A 16,215-nucleotide genomic window follows, 5' to 3' on the forward strand; every position below is an offset into this window, starting at 1 on the left:
GGCGGTTTTTGAAACTTTACTTCATATGAGGTTTTAAGGCCTTAATATTGTAATAGGTTTTTCAGTTTTTGTTTTTATGAAAATAAACTCCATGCCCAATGGAACACTAGGAGATAATTTTGTTTTGGTTGTTACTGGAAAGGCAGTAGTCTGCAGTTCTTGAAACCTCACAGGGAGGATTTCATCCCCAGAAGGAGCCAATGTTAGCCCTGAGGTACAGTGCTGCTATTTTGAAGACTAAAGGAGGGAAGTGGTCTATTCTGCTGTCACGGAGGGGTTCCCATACGGTCTATCACCTCACTTTTCTCACTCATCTACTCCAATCCATGTTCACTCATGTCCTAACCCAACCCTCACATCATAACAAAGCTCACTTTCGCCTTGGCCCTACATGAATTAATCCATTTTCCCCCCATGCACTAATGTGCAAAAGCCCCTAAAACCTTACCTTTCCATCCATATGCGCCCCTTTGCACATTTATCGAGGTCGCCCCATACCTTCATGTCCCCCACCGTCAATCTTCCCATTGATCTAACAGTCCACACTTCACCCGACCGAAGTTATATGCTCGATCAATCATCATCGTTAGATCATTTATTCCAGATCTAATGGATATCGTGCATATCACTCAGGCAACAAGTGAGAGGGATACCCGCACGATAAGAGCGTTTTCCTCTCTCTCCTCCGCTGCTACGTGACGCACGATGAATGGAATCGGGCGGGCTCCGACCTTTACCGCTTACCGCTCAATGATCACCCGATATAAGCCATTTCCGCTTGGATTAACCGCTCCTGGGCGTTATCCTTCGAGCACCTCCTCCGTCCGATAGTCATTCGATCTACCCATCTGAGATCTGAAGGCTCAAACTTATTCCATTCCCGCCACAACTTCAAGCCTCCGACGATTGATCTCCTCTATCCATTCCTCCCGACCAACAACCCTCGTTCACGATCACCACAGTTCATCCTCCACCACCCGACCAACATCCCAATCGTCGATCCACCCCATCCAATGGCCCATGTGCCCCCATACCCCACTTCCCATCAGTCACCCAGGGAGGAAATTTGTTGGCTCTGTCAGTGTTTTTGACAGTCAGACAGTTGAACTGAAATAATGGAATGCATGGCCGAAAGGGGAAAAAACAACGACACGATGCAGCTGAACCAATAGAAATGATCATGGGACATCGCTGGCACAAGCGAGCCACCTGACAACGTGGCGAAATTACCAGAATTTGATTACCGTGTTTGTTAGAAATAGAGCCCTCTGAGCTCATGTTTGTCTAGTTATGGCATCAAGTAGTTAGAAGACAAAGGGGATAGATTAAGACATCTCGAGCCTCAGAGAGTTCGAGAGTATTGTAAAAATCCTATAAATGGCTGAAAGTTTGAAGGAATAAGGGTTCAACTTTTGGAGACTATGGATACTCTGTTCCTCCCAGCGTCTCATCTTCATTCCAGTAATACAAGCTTATTTTGTTGTTACATGTTCAATTTCCATCTTCTCCTCTGTTCTAAGCTGGCACTTGAATAGGTTATTCACGTTTTCTTCTGTGTCTAATTCCAGATAACTGTCTTCTTATCTCTGCGTTGATAAATTATATTTGCAAGATTCACTTTCTTTCTATAGCTAGCCATTCATATGTGTTTATGTATGTATTTGTTGGTAAAGTCAAGATTCTCCATCTATTCATTAAATCTATAAACTATTGAGCATTAGTGGTCGAAAGCCTTGTCAAGCTGAGGATGTTCATGCATGTCTTGAGTGGAAACAGAGTTGAAACAGTCATCTGACTTGATCCAAACCCCAATCCATTCCAATAGTTCAGAGAACGATATTGAAGATTTATATGTTACCAAGCATCTCCGAGCTACAACTTAAGAGAGTTTCCTGGAGTGCTAACAAGCCCATTCTACCAGTTTCTTAGGCGTTCTAAATATGACTTCTTTTATTTCCTGGAGCACTTCATCAATGCATGCAAACCCATCCTCAAAGCTAAAAGTCAATAAGAAACTTTCCTTTAAGATGTCCCATTCAGCTATCCCATGGCGAAGCTCCATTTCCAAATACTAGTTCATCGGAAGTGTATCTAAGGTATGACAAAAAATGTACACCCATTCTGGTTCTGGTTCGGTTCCCCAGGCCTTAGTCCATCATGCAAGATGATCACACAGATCATCCTTCCCACTGTATTTTTTTGTCATCTGGGTATTACCATACCCAAACCTTAATTCCATTCTCTTTTGTATTCCTTCCATCAAACGAAACTCTCCTTTTGCGTACCCCACCAATGGGTAGGCATAGCGCGCAACACAAACTTTAGTGCTTGGAAGCAATGTTCTTCTGGTACTTCCCTTTCAAATTCATCTAAAAACACATCCACATTGGTTAAACCATCATAATGTGGAAGGTTCCTTACCCTAGTTGAGACACACCGTAGTGACTTGGTCATCCGATTACAATGGAGCGTGGATACTTCATGCAACTGATTATGCCAGTGTTCAAGCTCTTCATCTGAATGTGAGGCATAGGAGCTATCCCTGTCCCACGCAATTCTTCCATCGGCTATAGGATTGATCCAATCTTCATTTCGAGTAGTGATATTGTATATCTAATCCAGATCATCATCAATTTCCTCATAATCACAAACAAGTTCAGTATAACATGCTCCTTCAACAGGGTCTAGTGGCACTACAACCCTGAGAAACTTCCTTTCAAACGTCATCTTCCACTTCTTCAAGTTAATTACTGTGCCCATATCAAAAGCCCAGTCAATTCCTAGTAGCATGGGGTACATGTTGTTGTCATCCACTATTTCAATGACCTCAAAGTCATCTAGTTCACTTGCACCCTCAATATATAATGTTACACCATATAAACGCCCCATCGGAATAATCTTCTGTTGATTTTCCATGTGCAGCTGAATAGGAGACCACTGCAGTGCAGGTCTCCCAATCCTTTCACACGTCTGCTTAGGTAGGAAATTTGAATCAAAGCCCAAATCCAAGATTACCTTGTCCATTTCGTATTCACCTATCTGCGTAGTCAGCCTCATCTCGCACCCCGTTCACTTCTTATACTTACCAATTTTTCTCACGGTATGCTGTTCAACAGAGGTCTTTTCTTTATTTTCACATTTGTCGATTAACTCTTGCAACCATTATATTGTGTTCTTATAGCACAATAACTTCATACAAGTCTTCAGAAAAGTAGCTAGTACCGAAGGACCTACTTCTTGTATCGTACTAGTTTCAGGCACTTTCGCCTAGCTTCTCGAGGTGGAGACCTCAATGAAGTTCTTCTTTTCCTCCAAGAATGTCTCTTTAGCGCGATTAAGATCAAAGTCTATTTCCTTCTCAGTAGCCTTACAGACACATTATTCAGTCTCAGGCTACTTTCCCATATTCGCACCAGTGGTCATACCACTCCTTGTTACTATATTTAGGTTATGATCTTCTTCGCGGGGTTCTGCCCTCATCATCTGAATGTTCTACTTAGGTTGTTGCAGTTGTGTCTTCTTTTCTTGCATTTTTTCCATAAGGACTAGAAATTCCTCTATCACATGGTCAAACTGTTGACAATACTGACACGATGGATGCATGGGGTTTGTGCAATCTCATGCGAAGTGTCCTGCTTTTCCATAGTTATAAAAAAATTACCTACCTCGTCCTCGACCAGCTCCGGCCACTCTTCCTCATCCTCGGCCCTGGAATCCTCCATGCGCAGCTCCTGTGCCCTGATCCTGAGGTTGGTTCTCTACCTGCATTCGATAGGTAGGGATTCTATCCATCATCAGTTCATAACTTCTATAATGGCATACATCATGTCCCACAGACTTACATAAATTGCAGAACAAGTACTGAGGGGTTTGGACAAACTTCTGTAGTAAATGGCAATTATCAGTTGCATGTTGTCCCATAACCTGATAGATAACGCACCATAGCACAACTCCCGCGCTCCTCCCAATGTTATTCTCTAGTTTCAAGGGAACAGGCCCTCCCCCAAAGAGATAGTTCTTATAAACCAGACAATGGTCCTTATTGTGTCCATGACTCTTGCATTTCATGCACCAGACTTCAGTGCACACCTCCAGCTGAGCTTCCTTTCCTTTCTTCAAGCTCTACAATTCCAAGTGCATACTTTCCAGCTGAGAGTGAATATGTTTCACTCCAAGGTTTGTATCTTGTATGGGCGAGGCATCCAACCTCATCACAATTTCTACAGCCTTTGCTTGCATTGTTATCTTTTGTTGTGACAACGACACTCTCAAGTGACGCTATATATGAGTCTCAATGCTGCGAATATGAAATTATCATATTGGCCTGCCTGATTAGGCACTTCAACCTTTGAGTGAAATCCCAAGGTGTTTCATCTATATTTTGTCGAAGCTCTTTAAATTCTATTACCGACTGCACCTCTGATTTAGGCTTTCTAAAATTCTTGTTCAAAGCTTGCTGGGTTGTTTCCAATGTTGCATTGGTGTTATCAGTATAGTACTTAACGTACTAGTTTAATGATCTATCTTGTAATATTGTAACCAACCGCACTTTTTTTATGTTATCATCTGTAATCTGTTGTGTCGTCCATACAAAATCTGTAACAAACCAAAATTTCTCAGGGTCTTCGCTTCCTACCCCTTTAAAAATCAGCATCTTCATCGCGTTTGCCATGTTGAATGGTGGAAGTGGAGGTGGAGGTGTAGGTGAAGGTGTATGAGGCGGAGGTGGAGATGGAGGTGGGGTGGATGCATGAGGTATCCTCAGGATACCTTGTGTAATTAACTGAACTGCACTTTGCAGTGTAGTCAACACCGTTCCTTCGTCGTCACTTGAAGGAGGTTCAATGAGTGGGCTGTACTCTGAACTTGATCCTTTGCTCCATCTAAAGAATCTCCCACTTCGCTTAGCCCCAAACATCAAGGTAATTACATAACCATCTTTTCACATAACAAAGTTATAATATAAGTCTTCAATGATTTTAAATACTTACCTCGTGGTCCCTTAAAGAGCCTTTGTTCCGCTTCGCTATAGCCGATATTTCTATCGAAATAAGTCACAAAACTTCCCAATGTGCGATCAATCCAATGATCCACAACCCTCGCGATATTGCTTCCTGATGCCTCTAGACATCACACCAGTTTAGGAGTCCACACTATAGGGCCTTCAAGCCTCCAGATCCCTTGACTATCAACCAATTTATACAACCACTCATGTAGTTCGTTAGGGAAGAGACAAAAGAACATGTCAGTTTCATCTGTGTATAAATATATCTGCAACCACTGCTCTTTGGATAATTTAGGGCTCTTTTTCTCTTGAGCCACGAACACGTGCGATTTTCGGTCAATCCAATTATCAATCTCTTTCTTCATAGGAAACCATTTATCACACATCTCTCAGATAGATCCCAGTCCCGGCAACAGAACAATTTGTTGGCTTAAGGGGGCCGGACCCAGGTTCAGATTTGTTCACGCTAACCAAAAAAAACCCTAACTACTGGCCCTTTTAGAAAGAATCTCCATAGCACAGGCTGTAGTCTCACTCGAAGAAGTATTGGGGGATGCTAGAACCAGGTTTCTACATCCAAAGACCATGTGATAAGTGATCCCAAGCCCTTGTAGCTCAGATCTTCCTCCGCGCAGATCTATGTCTTCTTATGGTCCACTACTGCAACTCTATGAAAACAGCCTCTAGACCTTCGTGAAGTTCTGCGATCCGAATTTATAGACCTCAAAGAAGCAAACTGTCCACTTTCGTGCACTAAATAGTAACCCTAGATTTGCCTTCACGTAGATCTACCTGATTCAATAGAAATCATAACATATTTAACTATTACCTTCATGAAAATAGATTACCACTTAGCTCATGCATAGACATTAAAGATTCAATAGGTTCGCGCAACAATTATAAATTATTCCAAAGAAAATAGATCATTAAGCCATAATTCATAACTTGAACAGAAATGAGAATAATACACAAAGACAATATATTTGTTCCAAAATCAGTCTTTATTAAGATCAACGTTCAATTTACAGACATTTCAACCGTGCGCACTCAACTGCAGGGGCTAGCGCACTCATCTGCGGACTTGCCAAGGTCTCCATGCACTCAGTTGCAGGAGCCTTCCCCTTTCACCTAAGTACAAGAAACAGAGCTTTCCTGCCTTAGTACTTGCCTAAAACAATAATTTTCACCAAAGGTTACTTCCTAAGACTCGCTATGACTCAACTATATATAAATTTTTTCAATACAATACCATGGTCCTCGAACCATGGGTAAGTCTCAAAACCGACCTATTACTTACCCAAACAAGGAGCTAAAGCCCCTTTGACTCCTACTTAGCTGCGCGCTCCACATCCACATTTTGCAGACACTTTACATTCTTTACAAAATTATTCTCAAAAATTGATTAAACTAATCCAAAATTGACCCTAGGGACCCTATTCCAACATACCATTTGTTGGCTTAAGGGGGCCTGACCCAGGTTCAAAGTTGTTCACGCTAACCAAAAAAACCCTAATAGATGGCCCTTTCGGCAACAACCTACATTTTGCAGGCTGCAGTCTCACTCGAAGCAGTATTGGGGGATGCTAGAACCAGGTTTCTGCATCCAGAGACCGTGTGATAAGTGATCCCAAGCAATCAAAGCTTAGATCTACCTTCGCACAAATCTATGTCTTCTTATGGTTCCATGCTGCAACTCTATAAAAACGGCCTCTAGAGCTTCGCAAAGGTCTACAATCAGACTTTATAGACCTCAAAGAAGCAGACTGTCCACTTTCACACACTAAATAGTAACCCTAGATCTTCCTTCGTGCAGATCTACCCGATTCAATAGAAATCATAACATATTTAACTATTACCTTCGCGAAAACAGATTATCACATAGTTCATGCATAGACATTAAAGATTCAATAGGTTCACACAACAATTATACATTATTCCACAGAAAATAGATCATTAAGCCATAATGCATAACTTGAACAAAAATGAGAATAATACACAAAGGCCAGATATTTGTTCCAAAATCAGTCTTTATTAAGATCATCATTCAATTTATAGACTTTTCCACCCTACGCACTCAGTTGCGGACTTTTCAAGGTCTCTACACACTCAGCTACCGGAGCCTTCCCCTTTCACCTAACAATAATCTTCACCAAAAGTTACTTCCTAAGACTCACTATGACTCAACTATATATAACTTTTTTCAATATAATACCATGGTCCGCGGACCATGGGTGAGTCTCAAAATCGACCTATTACATACCCAAACAAGGGGCTAAATCCCCTTTGACTCCTACTTAGCTGCACACTCTGTATCCACATTTTGTGAAGACTTTACATTCTTTACAAAATTCTTCTCAAAAATTGATTAAACTAACCCAAAATTGACCCTAGGGACCCTATCCCAACACGATGCAAGTGTGGGAAACAAGAAGATCTAAGTGATGATGTGATTTTAAGTGCATAGTTGACTAAGTATAGATGTTTCAATGTAAATCGAGTGCAGAAACTTAACAAATAGAATGAAAAACGAATGCGTGAGGAGAGTCGCCACAATGGCGATTGCTAGTGTGGAAAAACAAGAAAATCAACGCGACACTTATGAAAGGCAAACGAAAAACTGAAAAAACACTTCTACAAGCTAATACAAGTTAAAACACCAGCAACCATGAAGAGAAACAAGCAAAACAACACTCATAGAAGTGAAATGACAAAAAGCGACAGAAAAAACAACAAAAGATGACAAAAGAAAAACTCACCTGGGAAAGCAACGACAAGTCCATCGAAGGTTCCTTGATCTCCTCAGGAATGCTAGAGCTCCAATATCAAATGTAAAAATTAGTTCTAGAGGAATCCATTAAATAAATTTGAGCAAATTAGGGTTTTTGACGCGCATGCCTAAAATCAAGGAAAAAGCGACACTTGGTGGAAATTTATAAAAATAGGATTTGTGCCACCTTCGGGAAACTAATGATGAATTCCTACTTTCTAGGGATTTATTTTTTCTTTTATTTTTTTTCTTTTTCGGGAAACTTGCCATGCACACTATCTAGAAAGATTGTGCAATTCTAGGGAACTGGGCAACTCTCTGCTCAGTACATTGCATAGTTTCTGAGCTCATTGATGGATTGCGCAGTTTCTAAGCTCGAGTTAGAACTACCAACCTAGATTGCACAATTACAATCATCAAGGTTGGCTTGCCCTCATGGATTGCACAGTTTCTGGAGGTAAGCCCAAAATTGTTGTAAGGCCAAGTCAGGAGGTTAGCTTGTGTATTTGAAAGATTAGCTAAGTGTAAAAAAAACAAACACAAGAATAAATGAAAGGGACAAGTCTCACTCAAAACATGAGTACTTCACAACAGTCAAAGGTAAGCACATTTAAACAGAAAGGAAGGCTCCAAAATCAAAGCACTGGAAAAAATTTGGACGATGGTTGTAGCCGCTACAACAAACTCCTAGTACAACATCAACAACACCCATTGGATTAGAAAGCATTGGACTATTCAATACATATTCCCCCTGGTTAGCTTGATATTATGGCACTTTCTATAGAAATTTATAGTTCATCCATTTGCAACCATCACTTGTCACTCTGGTGATAAATATAAGAAGAAATTCAATTCCTTGGCTATCTCACAATGAATAAAATTATGGGTACTACTCGAATCAATCAACACTATTACCTTTTTCTTCTTGAGATATCCTTCTATCTTAAGAGTTTGAGGAGTGTTAATTCCTACCAATGCATTACAATATATGATTAGATTCATTTCTTCTTTTTATGGGGTTGGTTTGTGGTGTATATCCTCCTATTTTGTGTTTCTTGATCCATTTCTTCCACCTCTTCCCAATCTATGTAGAATAATTTCTTCTCAACACACTTATGACCTTTAGTGTATTTTCTATCACAACCGTAACAAGTCCTTTTTTCTCTTTTTTCCTCCAATTGTTGTGCAATCAACCTTGTAGGTTGTGGAAGGTTAGGAGCAGCTACAGTCCCATCTTTATAGTTGTGAGTGGTAGATGTTAATTTTTCATAGGGCTACATTGTCCTTTTCTTTGATAATTACATTTCTTCAATAATACATTAATTTCACCCCATATCATCATTAAATTATTTAGATCTACACCATTATACATCATCATATGCAATTTTATAGAAATAACAACATCATCATCATCATCAATGCAACGGAACATAAAAGGAACAGGAGAAGAAAAGAATGCACACACATAGAGACACTAGGATTGGTCTGAGACCAGGGAAAAACCCACTATGGGGAAAACCCTTGCAAATATTCTTCTTCTTAGATCATCATCAAATGATTCAACAAAAGAGAGTGCAATGATCCATAACTTTATCTATACAACAAAACAACTATGATATCCATGAAATAGATCTAATCATGCTTAAAAACAAAACCCTGATTTTGATGACTATAATATGTTGTCACTGGATGTAGACGACTACTGGATATTATTGTCACTATGCCGAAAAATGTTGAACACGGAGAGAAAACTTTTTAATACTGAAATATCATATTTGAGTCTCGAACGCAGGGAGGAGGAGTTGTGCGAGCATCTATCCCAGACCAAGACACTCTTTATGAACTGTATGCCAGTGTCTATGGTAGCCCAACCGCTCCTAGAACATTCTATGCATGCATCCGGATACCAAATCACCATATCTACTCAAAAACCCTTAAACGCTCTCTTATAGTTACTGTGCATCTGTCTAGGACCTCCCAGACACTCTCAGGACCACTCTATGTGAGTGTCTGGGGACCGACACCTCCAAATCTGCCTCTAGAACCTTGGATGCTCTCATAAGATTTTGTGCCAACCTCTATGGGTCTCTGGATGCTCTCATAGGCTTGTGTGTGAGCATACAGGGACTAAAATTCCCATTTATGTGCCAGTGTCCAGGGCTAGAAAGCCCTAGATTAGTGCGAGCTTCGACCCTAATATTGCGGACCCTTGTGCAAACTTTCCTCCGACAGACCTGTGCGGACCAAGATAATAAGAGAAGAGAAGATGGATTGAATGTGTACAAATGATCTTGAGGTCTCTTCTATTTATAGGATTTCATGAGGGTCCACTTGGGTTAATAAGTTACCCATGTGGTTAGGGCCGACCCATTCCATAAAACATGTATGAATAAAATAATTCATAACTCAACTTCCGCTTGACCAAATTGGGTTATCTTTAGGTCGATTTTGGCCCTCTCAAAAAGAGGAATCTAATTCAATCATTATTGCATTCATTTGATATTTCCAAGGTGGAATTTGACTATAGTTTCAAAAATTAACACTCCCTCCAAACTAGGGAAAATTCCACCTGCCAATATCTGTCCATCGATCAATATGCCATTCTGGAATATTCAAGTGTCATCATGTATCATCAAAGATCATATTTTTCATGTATTCATCATTCCATGTCCATCTCAAGTATCTCATCATCACAAATCATCATTGTACATCTCGATCTATCCTTTTCTTATTCTTGCTTATCTCTTGATTGTTCCTGCTCGTATGCTGAACATTCTCAGATCTAGAAGAAGAGGAATTTGTTACCGGAGGGGAGCTTAAGCTACCACCCTCTATCTATCAAGTTGCTACCTAGAATCTCTCCCAGCGAGCTACTACCCAAAATATCATCATTGATCTTCATTGGAGAGCATATCATCAGGGAGCACATTTCAACCTAGAACAACATCAGGGAGCACGTCTCGACCCAGATTCTCATGGGGGAGCTATAAATATACAACCCCATATCTAGAAATAGGCTAAATAATCATATAGGGGAGTACACCCTTGACCTTGGAATCTCATTGGGGAGCTTACCCTCAACCCGAAATTTCATTGGGGAGCTTACCCTCAACCTAAAATCCTATTGCCTACCAATATTCCTAACAATGAATCTCAGTAGTAATGTGGTAGAACACTTGCATCATAATCACCTTGGGTTGTACACCTAATTACACTCTCAAATCGTTGGCCAGACGAGGAGCATTATTCCCAACAAGCCCTACTTATGGGTATGACGCCAACTGGGGTATACTCCACAAAGACCAGACAAGGGAATAACACCCTCAACCCTATGGGTAACAAATAGGGGTCATTCCCTATTTTCCATAGTTCCCTCTACCCCAGGATCCCTTCTCCCTCAATTCCTCACCCTAGGAGCTCAAACAAGGGGGAAGAGTTAGCTCAGTTTCCTCGATCAATGCTGCTCTCATCATACTCATATCTAGTATCAGTTTTTTTCAATAGCAGTTGTTTCTTGTTCATATAGAACATTGAATCAAATATCATGTCATAACATAAATAATCATATAGATCACAAAAGGATACCATAATCATCTTCCCTCTCAAGGAGGTGCCAACCACAAGCCTGAGCTTGTTTTGAATAGCTGCATTGTCTCAATATATGAGAGTATCTCAGTCCCAACTATAAATATGGGAATTTCCGCTAATAATATCTCAATTTATCCATGTCATATCCAGATCATGCTCAAATAACTCTCTAAGGAGCTTCCTCATCTCGACTCATAGCTAGCCATGCTAGCAACATCGTAATCATCCTTAATAATACTATGGATCTCTCATCCAAGATATCATGGCAGATCTCATACTAAAGCAACATTCAAATGTTCTTAACAATAATCTCTATTAACAAGAATGCATCCATGTATTCACATATCATAGGAGAAATATCTCACTCTCAAAAATAGAACACCTCATGCAAATATTTCAAAGTATATATATATATATATATATATAAATGGATGTTCAAAGCGGAACATCAATGCTTCAAACAACTATCAGATGCCATGTCAAGTTCAACAACATCTTGAACTACAAATCAAAGTATCCAAGGATTTACATTTTCATTATTCAAAAACATTTTCCAATAGCTTTGCAATATGGAATTTCTTTCCCAAATTCCAGAAATTGATTCATCATGCCATGATACATCATTTCGAGCTTCAGAAGCCATCTCCCTCTAATTTAGATCATCATAGGCTCATCACCTATCACAAATATATCATCAGGATATAAAACCAAAACCATAATTAATATCAAAGCCATACCTTGGAACTCATCATCCTGACTTCATCAGATAAATTTCAAATATAAACATATCTGGATTGCAATGCTCTAAGAATAATGCCTTGCTAAGTTAACATAATCAACCTTACATAAATCAATGTTGTACCATCACAACAAAAAAGTCAACTCATTAGAGTTTAGAAGCTAGATCACAACCATTATCAAAGTCATCAATATCATAGTATCAATTCTTTCAACCAAGAGATAAGTGGAGCTCATATCAAATCATGACTTCATCATGCTAACAAGTTGTCATCAACCATGCATTATCAATCCGAACTTGATCAAGTCATTCTCATAATCATAATACAAGTCATTTCTGTCACTAGGTGCAAATGCATACACCAAGGATGAGTCATGCAGGTTCCATTTTCATGCTGAATCACAACTATCATTACTTCAACCATTGTGCTAGGAACAAGGAGACCAATACAAAATCATTTTTCCAAATATTCACATAAGTCATTATGCCCACATAGCATCAGATCATTAGACATCAGGTCAAGTCCAATTTTTTTATCGTAGAGAGATCTATAGTCAAAGAATATCTCAATCATCAATTAAAAGTTATTTTCAAGCATCATGATAAAACACTGTTCATATATACTAGTATGCCAAATTACACCAACCTATTGTAGAAAAAACATAACGAAATATCTATATGTATGTCCCGGTCACCTGCACGAACAAGTTCAATCTGCATGTTCATGTTATGGCAAACATTCAAGATTTTTCTGCTTGCGAATCTAGCCATATGCAACACATATGTGGAGCTGACATCTTCCAGGTGACCATCTAGTTTCACGCACAATACTTCATTATGTGATCAGAAATTTAACCCAACAACTTCAGGAATCAGATTACAGAGGTAGAATATGTCAAAAATATCTTGATTTAGAATTTATATAGCTTCAAAAAGCTTCAGATGATGGTCAACTGTAGTCAAACCTCTGGATACTCCCTTTATGTTAGCATGGGAGCGCCTTTAGCTGCCTAGAACTTATCTAGGCCTTAGCATATGAGCGTCTAGGGATAAGATCTTCTAGATCTGTGACTGTGTCTAGAGCATAAACCCTAATTTTTTTATGGGCTTCAAATCTGAGACCCTATTGTAGATCAATATTGTCAGATGCACATAAATCATACTTCAGCAACACATAATGCAAATAATAGTATGAGTAAGAGTCTTTAAAAGAGATTCTCCCTTTGATTGGGGATTTGTATCATTCATCTTCATTCATATCATCAGCCTGTCTCTACTAGAGTCAAGCAACAATTGATCTTATTAGATCATAAACATATATCTATCACGACTATCAACATTCAAACATCAATTTTTCATCAAAGGTTTAGACTCCAGTATATAGATGCAACATCATATCTCAAAGATTATGAACACAATAACACTCTCTATCAAGTCACTAAACCAAGTTAGGACATTTAATTTAACCATATGCCGTCAAGACATGACCATATTTAGTAAGAGATCTACTTATCAATCTTACACTTATACCTCTCACATCAAGTTTACCATGCTCTTCAAGGCCAATGAGATCAAATTAGGTCATTCAATAAAGCTTAATCAGAACAACAAGAGTGTCAATCACTCTTTCCATATGCTTTCATCGTGATTATAGCAAGCATTACTAGCAAACTCATGTATAGGAGGAGTCAATGAGCTTTCCTTCTATATGAAATCCATCATGACGAGTATCAAGAGTATCATTTACTAGAGTCAAGATGCTAGGCTTCTTTATACGGCCAAGATATCCAACAGATAGATCATAGATGTTAGCCAAACATCAAGTGTATTAATGTATCAACATTATATAGCCTCATAGAATTCAAGAAGATCAAAATGTTAAACATCAAGTGCATCATTTCATCATAGGAAACATATATCCAAGTCACTTTCTTATGTATTTATGAGCCATTAAAGAAAGAGACATTCTCATAATGCCTTAGGGCTTATCGAGCCAATAGCTGAAACATACCATGCATACTTATTGTATTCCCTGTGCACCTTTTCATTAGACATAGGCCGCCTTAAGCACTTTGTAATATTTTCATCATGTACCTCTTTATCTCTTTCTAGATTTGCATCTCAAAATGATCCTCAAGAAGGATCTACTCATCACATCTCATCAAGGAGGCTAGAAACATCCATATACTCAAATACATACGCAAAAAGTACAAGCAATAAACATAATCATCATATCTATATGTCTAACAAGTAAGAAGCATCATAAGTCAAGAAATACTTATATTCAATGAGACGTGATCCTCTCCCTCTTGAACCAATATTCAAGGGCCATAAATGTCCATGGTCCATATACCAATGTTTCCTTTCAGTATCCGACCAAGTCTTCTAGGGATTATCCCATCTCGAGCTTCATCAAATCTCCCACAAGTGCTTAAGCATCTTCTCATTAACCATACTAGGTTCCATATCTCATGTAGTTTTTATAAACTAGGGTTTTCTCTCCAACCCTAACCTCATATAATCCATCAAACCTTAATAACCAAGTTACATAGGGTTTTATTCAAACCTTAGAATTATTTTAGGTCTCCACCATCCTCTTCTTGCTTCCACCAAAGGTGTAATCATCGGTTGATCTCCATGGCTTTTCTTCAGCCCAACTCTGATACCATGCTAATTTTTCATAGGGATACATTATTATTTTCTTTGATAATTGCATATCTTCAATAATACATTAAGTTAACCCCATATCATCATTAAATTATTTAGATTTACACCATTATACATCAGCATATGTAATTATATAGAAACAAAAACATCATCATCATCATCAATGTAGCAGAACATAAGAGGAACAAGAGAAGAAAAACATGCACACACATAGAGACACTAGGATTGGTTCAAGACCAGGGCAAAACCCACTATGGGGAAAACCCTTGCAAATCTTCTTCTTCTTAGATCGTCATCAAATGATTCAGCAAAAGAGAGTACAATGATCCATAACTTTATCTATGCAACAAAACAACTATGATATCCATGAAACAGATCTAATCATGCTTGAAAATAAAACAATGATTATGATGACTATAATATGTTTTCACTCACTTTAGATGGCAGCTAGATAATATTGTCACTATGCCGAATGTCGTTGAATGATGAGCGGAAAATTTGAAATACTAAAATCTCATCTTTGAGTCTCGAATACAAGAAGGAAGAGTTGTGCAAGTGTCTATAGCAGACCTGGACGCTATTTGTGAATTGTATTCCAGCATTTATAGCCTGGACGCTCCCAGAAAATTTTGTTCATGCTTCTGGAGACCAATTCAGCAGATCTGCTAAAAAACCATTAGACACTCTCTTATAGTTACTGTGCATGCATCCAAGACCTCCCAGACGCTCTCAAGACCACTATGTGTGAGCGTCCGGGGACCGACACCTCCAGATCTACCTCTAGAACCTTGGACACTCTCATAAACATTTGTTCCAACATCTATGGGTTTCTGAATGCTCTCATAGTATTTTTTGCCATCGTTGAGGGATGAAAATGCGCAATTATGTGCCAACGTCCAAGGCTAGAAAGCCTTAGATCAGTGCGAGCTTCGACCTTGAGATTGTAGACCCTTGTGCAAACTTTCCTCTAATAGACCAGTGCAAACCAAGATAATAAGAGAAGATAAGATTGCTTGATCGAATGTGTCTAAATGAGCTTGAGGTCTATTCTATTTATAGGCTTTAATGAGGGTCCACTTGGGGTTAAGCAGTTACCCATGTGGTTAGGGCTGACCCATTCCATAATACATGTATGAATAAAATAATTTATAACTCAATTTCCGCTTGATCAAATTTGGTTATATTTAGGTTGATTTTGATCCTCTCGAAAAGAGGAATGTAATGAAATAATTATCTTGGTAATATGAGCTGTCCAAGTTGGAATGTTACGCAATTGCAAAAATTAACAATAGACTTCCTTGTTGTCATATTTTTTCTTTGAAAATTTCTTTCCACCCTGAATGCCTTCTCCAATAAATCAGGTTACCCAAGGTGAACGTCATGTTGGATGTTATCCTTCAAAGTCCCTATGAAGACATCAACCCTATGCTCCTCTGGAATATCAGTTAC

Source organism: Pinus tabuliformis, chromosome 6, assembly GCF_031772625.1.
Source record: "Pinus tabuliformis cultivar Carrire ecotype Pingquan chromosome 6, CPIR1, whole genome shotgun sequence".
In the NCBI taxonomy this organism is placed as follows: Eukaryota; Viridiplantae; Streptophyta; class Pinopsida; order Pinales; family Pinaceae; genus Pinus; species Pinus tabuliformis.